The sequence below is a fragment of the Phoenix dactylifera genome, unplaced genomic scaffold, assembly GCF_009389715.1.
Source record: "Phoenix dactylifera cultivar Barhee BC4 unplaced genomic scaffold, palm_55x_up_171113_PBpolish2nd_filt_p 000533F, whole genome shotgun sequence".
NCBI lineage: Eukaryota > Viridiplantae > Streptophyta > Magnoliopsida > Arecales > Arecaceae > Phoenix > Phoenix dactylifera.
This window is the reverse complement of record NW_024067942.1, coordinates 30,494-42,632: the sequence shown is the minus strand read 5'-3', so window position 1 is coordinate 42,632 and position 12,139 is coordinate 30,494. Positions and strand designations below refer to the sequence as shown.

The window sequence follows — 12,139 nt, the reverse complement described above, 5'->3', positions numbered from 1 at the left end:
AAATAAAAGTGAAAAAACAAATATATAAGATGTATGTTGTTTGAATTAATTCATGTTGTTATGTATATGTGATGCATGAACATAAAACATAATGAACTTAAACATGAATTAAATCTGATTACATATGATTAATTATAAAAATTCAGATCTAAAAATATGTTTTAAAAACTGAAAGATTGTAATTAATATGTAATTAAAAAGAAATATGCAATGATCAAAACTTTCATAAGTCTAAACTTAATTGAGATTAAGTGTTATGAAATAGAATTATAACTCAATTAATTGACATTCCATAATTCTTTGAGCATATGGGTTAGCTTGAATCATGTTCCTAAGATTGGGTTAGACCTAAGGATAGAATCAAACATGGTTTAATTAGAGTTAATTGATTAGATCTAATTAAGTAGTAACTAGATTATGTCAAGAAAATTCTAGGTCAATTTACAATAGTTGTAGATGGATCAAGTCCATATCTTTGATTAGACCAAGATGGAACTTGATTTAGGCTTAGAGGTGTAGCCCGAGTCATTTGAGTAATCAAATCGAAATTGATTAACCAGTCGGTGTCTAAGGTAAGTTTGGCAGTTTTGACCGGTAGTTTTTAATTGGGAGCTACTCGCACTGATTCGTCTTTGTCGAGTTAATGACATATGCCTTCCACCGATCTCACTTACCTGGCCGATATGGTCAATCACATTTTGAATGGATCACTTAACGATTCAAGTTAGCCCATGCCTATAAGAAAAATCAGTTTGACTGATTTAGGTACCTCCTTAACCGGTTTGAGTCTAATCTGATTTGGTGAAATCAATGGAAGAAATTAGACTAACCGGATCTTCTCATCTATCCTAATTATGAAATCCTCTAAAATTATTAGGTCCTTAAAATGAAATGGTTATGAGGATAACTAGGTCATAGCCTCCCATTAAGTTGGATGATAATGGGTCCAATGTTTTGATAATTATTGGAGGCGCCACATGCCTGGTACTTATCAAGCATTGGAATTGTCATTCAATATATGATTAGTTAAGTGTACCTTCAATAGACGGTCAGGTGAGCCGAGCCACACTCGAGCTTGGACGTCTATTAGTTGATTAGACTTAGCCCTATCATTTAATGGTTGGACCTGACTAGGGTTCGGTGGAGACGCCACACGCCTGCCGAAAAATCTAGGGCAAAATCATCACTAGAAGTTGCTTGGTGAAGCAACTGGTTTAGAACCTACCAATAGGTGCATATGGGTTGGCCGAGCCACACTCGGGCCTATATGCGATCTATTGGTAATAAGTGCTTAATATTTCATAATTTAGCTCTCTTTCCACAGCACTTATCAATGTTCTTAAACTAATAAATACATATTTTACCATGAAATTGAATAAACATTGAAATAAATTTAAAATATGGTAATAAGTAAATAATTCTTTTTTTAAAACAGATTCTGAACTCGTCTTTCTCCTGGTTGCGATCTTTCATGAAAACAGGGGATTGGGTTGACCCGGTTTAGTAACCTGATGGAGTTGTAATCAAGCTAAGGCTATAATTAAATAGGTTTTGGTCCTAATTAGATAATTATTTTTGTATGGGAAAAAGGTTTGATTAACTTTTTTTATTAAGTCCCGGTCTTGTTTTTGGTCTTGTCGAGTCCGGTCTGAAGCAGTTTAGCAATAATTAAATTTGGAAGACATTGGGCTCGAGAACAAGTTCAAGCAACTCAACGATCATGACCCACCGCAAATCCAAAGCCAATTTCCAACCAATTCGTTACCTGCCTTCATATAAAATTTATAATAATAATAATAACTAAATATTCACGATTCACTGTTCATATGAACAGTGTCCAGTTAAAACACTGTTCATATGAACAGTGTTTAAAAAAAAAACCAAAATGCCGAAAACACTATTCATATGAACAGTGTTCGTGAAATCACTGTTCATGTGAACAGTGTTAGAGAAAAAAATAAAATAATAAATAATACATAATAAATAAATAAATAAATTAAAAAAAAGACTCAGCCACTGTTCATCTTCTTCCTCCCCCGATGAACATCTCACGCGCAGCCCACCGTCCGCGGCGTCCTCCCGACGATCCCGCGACCAAACCGCCGGCGACCAGTCCTTCGTGATTCCAGTCGGCCGCAATCAGCCGTGTGCCCACCGTGCCCGTGCGGTCGACTCTTCCCAGCAGCGGAGATCCAGCCCCTTCGCCATCACTGCCCGCGTCTTCTCCTCCGAGATCAACGATCCACTCCTAGCAGTCGAAATCCCAGCATCTCCGCCTCTTCCTCCGCCAGTGATGCAGCCGAGCTGTGCGACCGTGAATCCCCAGCTCCTCTCCATGATCCCAGCCTCCTCCGCGTCCGGGCATCCTGTGATCTCACCTCCGCATCTCCAGCGCGTTCTCAGTGGATCCATCAAGGGGGAGAATGGGTCTAAAGAGGGTGGCCATCGGCTTGGAAAGGAGGTGGGGGGGGCTTGGTTCAACAGAAAGAGGGGAGGCCTTGTTTCATTGAAGGGCCCAACCAGAAGAAAAAAAAAGAAAAAGAGAAGGAAAAGAAATAGAAAAAAAAAAAGAGAGGATACTTTGGAAAATTATGAGGCAGGTGGCGTGGATCCTCTCCGCGAGCCGATCAAAGTCGCCGAGCATCATGAGCAGCTAAACCTCGGTTTAGGGGTTGACAAAGCCATAGAGGAGTATCCGTTTTGTTCTTATTGATTTGAGTTTGTATCGTAAGATTGTTGCATGATGAAGAATTTATCAATTGATCTTATGATTTATTCAATTTATGTGAATTGTTTATCTTGCAGAAAATACTTTACATAGATTGCTCTATTTCATCGAATCCTACACCTGTGGTTTGGAGGAGATATTCATGTGACATCAATTTTATTTTTTAATGATTTAATGATCAGATGCATCATGCTAGGTTAGACAGGCCATGCTTATTGTTAGAATAGATGGTTTGTGCTAGACTTAGATGATTCATGCCACGAATTAATCATAATTTTTAGTGATTGCTTTGGCTTGTAGTCGAAAGCAATTAAGTCTTAAATACAACTCAATCATTAAAAGCGTCACGGATACAACTCTATCGGTGGAATCTAGCCCTAAACACCTCTCTCCATTGATAATTCGTACTACTATATCCACATTAATTCTTAGTTTCTATCATTTACTCTAGCCTATGTCCTTTGAAGTCATTATTTAATTAGAAAAAATAACTTATTCTTCAATCCCTGTGGACCGACACCTGTAATCACTATCCTACAAGATATGTGCTATTGCGTGGTTTATTTTCAAAATTGAAAGAACCGATCAATTTTTGGCGCCGTTGCCGGAGATTGCTAGCATAGTTATTTTTCCTATCATTAAAAAAATTTAATTAATTAAAAAAAATTTCAAAAAAATATATATATCTAAAATAAAATAAAAAAATTATTTTCTATTATTGTTACTTTTTTTAATCTCCTTTTTCTCTTCTACTAATTTTTTTTAATTTTTCTTTTGGTCTTATTTGATCAGGAATCGAAGAGGAGATTTGGGCTATCAAAAAGGAATGCTTTAGAGGTTTGCTTAAAAAATTTTAAATTACTGGAAAAATTCTCTTTGGTAACCTCTAAACCTTTCTTATTTAAATTAATTATTAGCTTGAAATTTTGTGGTGATTGTTTGATTTTAATTTCAGCAAAATTGTGAATGCATGCTCGATACACATACACAAATTAATCCGCACATAGTAAGGGCAATCATCCCAACAAGATAAGAGCCGAATTTCATCACCGGACTCTTGCCTAACTTAGGTGAACTCAATCTCACATAGTGTCACTTTAATTAAAATCAATTAGACATTGGCTCCTAGGGACATTCGAGCTCAATAGGACGAAGATCACCAAAAGTTGCACCAATTTCGCTCTGTGGCTTAGTTGATGTCTAGGCAAGCTTTGTCCCTATAAGGGAGACAGTTCATCTGTTCGAGGCAAGTGGGTTTTAAGTAGGACCTTTGCGAACGCATCGTGACCCCTCCACTTACCTGGGAGCTTACCTGGTCAACTCGGTTCATTAGACCGGATTGGAGGCTTAGGTGCCCTCTTCAAACCAGTTAGGAGCTGTCTAGTGATTTTAGGACAAATACAAGGATTGATGTGTTTATCTTTTATTGCATGCTTGACTGATCAAGTACTAGTGTATGCAAGGGAGTCGTTCTAGAGTACGTGACCTATTACCTTTTGATCCTAAAATAGAACGAACCCTTAGAAATATTCGAGCTAAGATCAGAACAATAGAATCATCCCCACCTCCTGAGATGGCTGAAGAACAACCCAAACTCCTGAGGGAGTACTTTACTCCCACCATTTACATTTCCCCATCTTGCATTCGATTACCTAAAGTAGCAGCTGTACAATATGAAATAAAATCTAGTGTGATCCAAATGCTCCCATCTTTTTATGGGCTCACCAATGAAGACTCATATAAACACCTAGATGAATTCCTTGAGATTTGCACCACTGTCAAGATTCAGAACTTTACTGATGATGCTCTAAAACTTAGATTATTCTCCTTCTCCCTTAAAGATAGAGCCAAACAATGGCTAAATTCTTTAGAAGCCAACTCGATTCGTTCTTGGGATCAAATGCAACAAGAATTCTTAAAAAAATACTTTTCCATTGGAAGAATGAACCAGTTTAGACGTGCCATCACAAGCTTCTCCCAAACTGAGGGAGAAGAATTTCATGAAACTTGGAAGAGATTTTGGGACCTAATCCGTAAATGCCCACATCATCAAATACCTAAATGACAGCTAGTGCAATATTTCTATGACGGATTGACTGAACGAAACCGTCAGATGATTGATGCCGCATGCGGGGGGACATTCATGCTTCAAAATGAGCATGAAGCATGGCAATTATTTGAAAATCTTAATGAAAACTCCCTCCACCATGCTTCTTGTTCTCGTCAAGCACCCCTGAGTTCTCAAAGAAAAGGGACCATTTGTGAAATAAGTCATTCTATGGACCTGTCTAGCAAGGTAGATGCATTGTCCCATAAGATTGATCAACTGATGATAGGTGGGTATTACATGAACTCTTCCCAAGCACAAGTGTGTACTATCTGTTCTAGCCCATCCCACCCTATTCATGAGTGCCCTTCAGTGCCCCAATTTTTCGAACTCGTGCAAGAACACATCAATGTTGCTCAAACACAGCCTAGACCGGGTAATGACCCATTTTTCAATACATATAATCCGGGATGGCGAAATCATCCAAACTTTTCTTGGAAGCAGCAAGCTTCGAACACAGCCCAACCCTATTTCCAAAATTTTCAAAATCCTCAGAATTTTCAAACCCAACAAAATATTCATCCCTACCTTCCCTCGACCCAATTTCAACACACTCCTCCTCCACCCCAAAGAAACACAGCCTTTGAGGAGAAAGTGTTGAACGCCCTTCAAGGTTTGGAAACCATTACACAATTGGTGCACTCTCACACGCAATCCATCGTCAAGCTAGAATCCCAAATGGGGCAACTAGCTAATGCACTGAACAAGCGAGAGGAAGGAAAGCTTCCAAGCCAACCACTAAGTAATCCTAGGAGACAATACATGGCTCAAGAAAATCAATTAAATGCAATTCATCATGAACAAGCCAATGCTTTGACTACCCTAAGGAGTGGATGTGTAGTAGACAATAAGATTGGGGAGGACAACAATAAGAAAGGTGAAGAAGAGGATAAAAATATGTCAAATGAAAATCTAAAACCTTCTTCTTCTTCTTCAGCTAGTCCACCTTCTACCAAAACTCATATCCCAAAGGCCCCATTTTCTGAAGCTCTTAATTCACCCTCTCCCTTTGGCAAAAAGGAAACTTCACTAGAGAAAATGATGGAGGTTTTCAAACAAGTGAAAATCAACCTTCCGCTTCTTGATGCTATTAGACAAGTTCCCTCCTATGCCAAATTTCTCAAAGACCTTTGTACACAAAAGCGAAAATCTAGGACACATGTGCCTAAAAAGGTCTTCCTAACTGAGCAAGTGAGTTCTATTCTCCAACACAACACCCCTCCGAAATTCAAAGATCCTGGTGCTCCCACCATCTCCTGTGTCTTAGGAAATAATTTCATTGATCGAGCACTCTTAGATCTAGGAGCAAGTGTCAACCTTTTACCTTATTCAGTTTATGAAAAACTTGGGTTAGGTGAGTTTTAACCAACCTCGGTATTTCTTCAATTGGCTGATCGATCTGTAAAAACACCACGTGGGATAATTGAAGATGTTCTTGTCAAGATAGACAAATGCTATTTTTCAGTAGATTTCATCGTCCATGATATGGAACATGAGCCTAATCCTAAGAAATAAATTCCCATGATCCTTGGGCGCCCCTTTTTAGCAACAGCCAATGCGTGCATAAATTGTAGAACGGGGGTAATGAACATATCATTTGGGAACATGAAAGTAAAATTAAATGTGTTCAATACGGCTGACCAACCCGCAAGGAAAGTTGAGTGTTTTATGGTAGACAAAATAGATGACCTCATAGAAGGAGATGTAAAGACTACCTCACTGTGTCTGGCTGAAGATAATAAACTTAGCGCTTGTTGGGAGGCAACCCAATTCTCTTAGATTTTTTTTTTAACATTGAGGACAATGTTAGATTTAGGTTTGGGGGTATTCATCTTGATTTTCATCCAAAACAAAAAAAAACAAAAAAACAAAAAAAAATTGAAAAAATGTGTTCATTTTCATTTTTTATAAATTAATAATAATAATAATAATAAAATTAAAAAAGTTTTTGTTTTTAAAAACCTAATTTCTATATATTTATGCAAGAATGATAAACACACAAGGTATATAAAATCTAAAAAGCCCAATGACTAGTCGGAAGTAATACAAATTTAAGTTCTTTTCATTAAGTCTCTCTTAGGGAGTTGTAAGCTAATTAATACTTCGGAATTTCACTACACACTGGCCGATACTTCTAAGGTCTAGGCTCGACATTATGTTGATAGTATAGTAGCAACCTTGGACCCTGATGAATCATACTTATCTAATCAAAAAAAAATCATCAATAATAATGGATTTAGTCAGGAACATCGAAAAGGGCTACCTATTGTCAAAGGTCAAGTGGGCTTGTGATGAGAACTCCGAGCATAAGTCCGTAGGGGAGTCTTGATGCCTGACACCTCGTGCCAACTGGTGTGAAAGTTGTCGACTGATTGCTCGTTACATGGAGAAATCACCATAAGAGTAAAAGTGCATAATTTATATGTCTTTATTATAAAAAAAAACTCTGTATTGACCTTGAAAAAGACAATAGTGTGAAAGCCGTCGTTGTAAAAATTCGAGTAAACTGGAATATTACAGATAAAGCCCGTAAGGTACTAAAGTAAACATCCACAACTCTCGAAATCCTGCAGATAAGATGATTTTGAATCAGTGAGCAGGTTCTTTCGACCAATCCTTGGAAACTACTGGTATTAGCAATATTTTGGAGATCCAAATTCTTAGCTTGTGAACGGTCCAGATTTCACCGAGCACTCCAGTATAAATGAGTCTTACAACTTTCTAAACGGAAACTTAATGACTTTAACTTAGATTGCATACTAACCTAGAATTTGGGCTGACTTAGTAAATAAAACCATGTGTGTTTTATCATTTATGTATCTTAAATTAGATTTTAATAAAAAAAGAGTTTTTGAAATTATTTACTAGTATGCATTTGGAATTCAATTTTCACTTCATAGATCAATTGGGTTCTAGTGCCCACTAAAGAATTAAGAGTAATTTTTCGAATTGGAGGTAGAGGCTACCAATTTGTATAAAATAGTGGGAGTACCTTTAGAGTAAAGTCCAAGTCTAATGTGTTTAGTCAATTCATATACTAATAGCCAAAAAAATTTTATACAGAAATGGCCACTAATTTGTCACTTCGCTCATTATTGGATAATGACAAGTTGATTGGTCCCAACTTCAATAATTAGTATAGGAAACTGAAAATTGTACTAGAGCATGAATGGATCCTTTATGTGATAACAGATCGGGCACCGCCCGCTGCTAATGCACGGGGTACAGTCAGAGACACTTATCAAAAGTGGCTCAGTGATCATATCACTGTCCATTGCATTATGCTTGCTGCAATGAATGATGAGTTTAGTAGGCATTTTGAGAATGCGCAGCCGGAAGACATCATTCAAGTGTTGAATGAATCTTTCGGTATTCCTGATGATGTTGAAAGGTACAAGACTAGTTGTGCTATTTTTAGCGCACGTATGAAGGATGGGGCTTCGGTGACCGATCATGTATTGTACATGATTGAGTTAATCGAGCGCCTAGGCACTTTCAGATCTCTCCTATATGATCAATTGGGAAGGATGCTATACTGAATTCTCTTTCTGGTTCGTACTGCCCATTTCTCACCAATTTTCATATGACGAAACTGGTAGTAAATTATCACCAATTGTTGGATTTACTACAAACTTTTGAGAAGGATCACCAACTCCTAAAAGGGTCGGTGAATTTAGTAGGAGGTTCGTCCAGGGTTCGTGGTACCTTTAAGAAAGAAAAGAAGAAAAATAAGAATCAAAAGAAAAAGGTGCAATGTGCTAAGCCAAGTCAGACCAAAAAGATTAAAGATGACCAAAGTCAGGCAGAATGCTTCTATTGTAAGAAGCAGGGGCATTGGAAGAGGAATTATCCTTAGTAACTTACCTCACTTGACCCGAACAGGCCAAGCAAGAGAAAAGGGCAATCAATTGCTGATTAAGGTATTTATATGATAACACCTTGTAATTTCTCTATATGTGATAATTCGACCTGGGTATTAGATACTGGAAGTTCGTTTAATATATGCAATTCATTGCAAGGACTTCAGGTCAATGAGAGATTTGAAAACAGCAAGAGATTCCTGAATGTTGGAGATGAAAGATCTGTTCCAGCTCTAGCTTTAGAAAATCTCAAACTTGTTTTCAATTCTCATGTAGTTGTCTTGAGTGATTGTCACTATTGTCCTACGTTCTTATTGAATGTAATTTCCGTAGGCCTTTTAGCCATGAATGGTTATGAAATCTCAATAAAGAAATTGTTGCTGGTGGTCCAAACCGAGAACGATTGGCACAGCGGTGTGAACGGGGTTCCCTTGGAGTTGGGTTGATTGCGCTCCACCTTCCACCGGGAAACCTGCAAGCAAGCCTCGCACCACCACTGGGGTAGTGGGGGCCCTCCGACGATCAAGTCAGAGGAGATTGAAGGAGAAGGAGAGATAGCAGCAGCAGGTAAGAGAATACTCTGGAAAACCTTTGCTTACCCTCCCCCTTCTCCCCCCCAGCCGCATATATACCAGGCTGGGGGGTCTTTTTGGGGGGTTGGTCATCGTGTGGCACGATGGAGTTGCCACTGGCATGGCCGTTACAGGGCGTCGTGGGGCAGCGCTGGGTACGGCCATGACAGGGCGTAGTCGGGCTCCGCTTTGTACGGCTGTTACAGGGGATCGTGGAGCAGCGCCGGATGCGACCGTTGCAGGAAGTAGTGGAGCAGGGGGCCGCGGCGTGCCTCAGGGGAACAGCCTGTCGTTGTCGGGAGATTGCCGACTCGGGGTCGGATGACTGGATCAGGGGGCAGCCGACTCGGGGTCGGGCTGCAGAGCCGAAGATATCCGACTCGGGGTCGGATTGCTGGATCAAGGGGCAGCCGACTCGGGGTCGGGCTGCGGAGCCGAAGATATCCAACTCGGGGTCGGATTGCTGGGTCAAGGGACTGCCGTAGTCTTCCTGGGCGCGCGTGCCGGTCACGTGGGGCATGGTGGCTAAATTTCCCCGTAACAGTAGCCCCCCACTTCCGAGCCTGGAACCAGGAGGGGAACGGGTGAAGGGAGTGATGCTTCGAGATTGCCGCCATCCCTCGGAAAGGCGCGCGCGTTTCGAGCTCCCCGCCTCCTTTATGGCGTATAGCGGTTGTCGCTGATCTGGCAGTCTGCGGATTTCGGCGGACATCCTTCCTTAATGGCGTCGATTCGCCTTTGGGGCGCGAGCGATCCTTCGGCAGCCAGGCGTCCTCTGGCGTCACCGAGGCGTCACCCGCCTTTCCGCCTATTTAACCGGGGGCCCTCCCCTGTCCGCTTTTCTCTTCGCAGGCATCTTCGAGTTTCTCCCTTGCGCTGCTGTCATTGCCGTCGGACTGTTCGCTCACTCCTCCTTTGACGCTCTCATTTTTCCTATCTTTTAGCTCGCCCAGTACATGATTCGTCTGGAGGAGAGCCACGAGGAACAGGCGAGGTTCCTGGCGAGGGCCGAGAGCCGACTGAAAGCAGTAGAGGAGGGAGGCCAGGCTGCGGCGGGGAGGACGACCAGGGACCTCGAGACGAGGCTCCAGGTGGCCGAAGAGCGGGCACTCGGCTTCGCCGCCCTCGAGAGGCAACTGTTGGAGGCTCAGGAGCAACTCAAGGTTGCCTCGGGTCTCGAAAGCGAGATCAGGAAGGCGGAGGAGCGGGCCGAAAAGCAGTCCCGGAAGGCTGCCGACTTCCGGGAGAGGTGGGAGAAGGCCCGGCAGTCAGCCGACAACGCCCGCAACCGAACCCGGTCTCTTGAAGCCAAGCTGGGCGAATTGGAGTCGGTCTTGGAGGAGTCCCGCGCGAGCGACCAGGAGCTTCGTTTGCGCTTGGAGGAGGCCGAGGCTGCTCGCATTGCTGCCGAGGCGAAGCACAAGGAGGCTCGGGCTGATCTGCTGAGGGTCTCCTCCGAGGCGGACGACCGGATTGTGGCGAAGGTCATGGAGGCAAAAGCTCAGATTACGGAGCGAGCAGAGGCGGCGCTGGCCGAGAAGAGCGCGGAAATCGGGCGTCTGGCGGTACAGGCCTATCGTCAGTCCGCCGAGTTCATCCGTGACATGTCGGAGGCGGTACAGGCCTATCGTCGGTCCGATGAGTTCGTCCGTGACATGTCGGACGCGGGGTCCGACTCCTTTGTCTTAGGCTTCGATGAAGGCTTGGCAAGGGTGTCGGCCAAATACCCCGGGATTGACCTGAGTGGGGTCTCCCTCCTCGACTCCCCTCCGGCGCCATTGCCTGCTGATTCTCCAACTGCCTCCCTACCCCTTGCGGACGTGCCCGGCGTTCCCGACCCAGGGGTTCCTCCAAGCTGACCCTCTGTACCTTTCTTTGCCCTTTTCTTTGTATGTTGGCGTTTTGCCAAGTTGTATGGGTCTCGGCCCTGAAACAATGAAAGTTAATGCAAATAGAGTGTTTCTTCATTTCACTTTCGTCCTTCCTCTTTTTAACTTTTGGTAGCGTCTCGCCGACTCCTAACTCTTGAAGTTCTTCCGGCGCTAGGCCAGGCATCCGAGGGTTAGGCCTCAGAAAATTCTTCCGGCACTAGGCCAGGCATCCGAGGGTTAGGCCTCAGGAAATTCTTCCGGCACTAGGCCAGGCATCCGAGGGTCAGGCCTCAGGAAATTCTTCCGGCGCTAGGCCAGGCATCCGAGGGTTAGGCCTCAGGAAATTCTTCCGGCGCTAGGCCAGGCATCCGAGGGCCGAGCCTCGGGAGATTTCGCTCGTTGGTCGGCCAAGGCTGGCGCAAGCCGAGGCGACCGGTCGGGGCTTCAGGCTAGTCTGCTCCCGGGATGATCATCGGGTTAGCCTGGCATCCGAGGGCCGAGCCTCGGAAAATTCCGCTCGTTGGTCGGCCAAGGCTGGCGCAAGCCGAGGCGACCGGTCGGGGCTTCAGGCTAGTCTGCTCCCGGGATGATCATCGGGTTAGCCTGGCATCCGAGGGCCGAGCCTCGGAAAATTTCGCTCGTTGGTCGGCCAAGGCTGGCGCAAGCCGAGGCGACCGGTCGGGGCTTCAGGCTAGTCTGCTCCCGCGATGATCATCGGGTTAGCCTGGCATCCGAGGGCCGAGCCTCGGAAAATTCCGCTCGTTGGTCGGCCAAGGCTGGCGCAAGCCGAGGCGACCGGTCGGGGCTTCAGGCTAGTCTGCTCTCGGGATGATCATCGGGTTAGCCCGACATCCGAGGGCCGAGCCTCGAGAAATTCCGCTCGTTGGTCGGCCAAGGCTGGCGCAAGCCGAGGCGACCGGTCGGGGCTTCAGGCTAGTCTGCTCCCGGGATGATCATCGGGTTAGCCTGGCATCCGAGGGCCGAGCCTCGGGAAATTCCGC

General features: G+C 43.7%; 1 non-coding gene across 1 annotated transcript; it reads right to left on the bottom strand.

Moving 5' to 3' along the window:
• Positions 1 to 4,677: 4,677 nt before the first annotated feature.
• On the bottom strand, positions 4,678 to 4,783 carry LOC120106352. The gene has a single exon (XR_005508525.1). It is a non-coding gene; the product is annotated as a small nucleolar RNA R71 (small nucleolar RNA).
• Between the last annotated feature and the right edge of the window lie 7,356 nt (positions 4,784 to 12,139).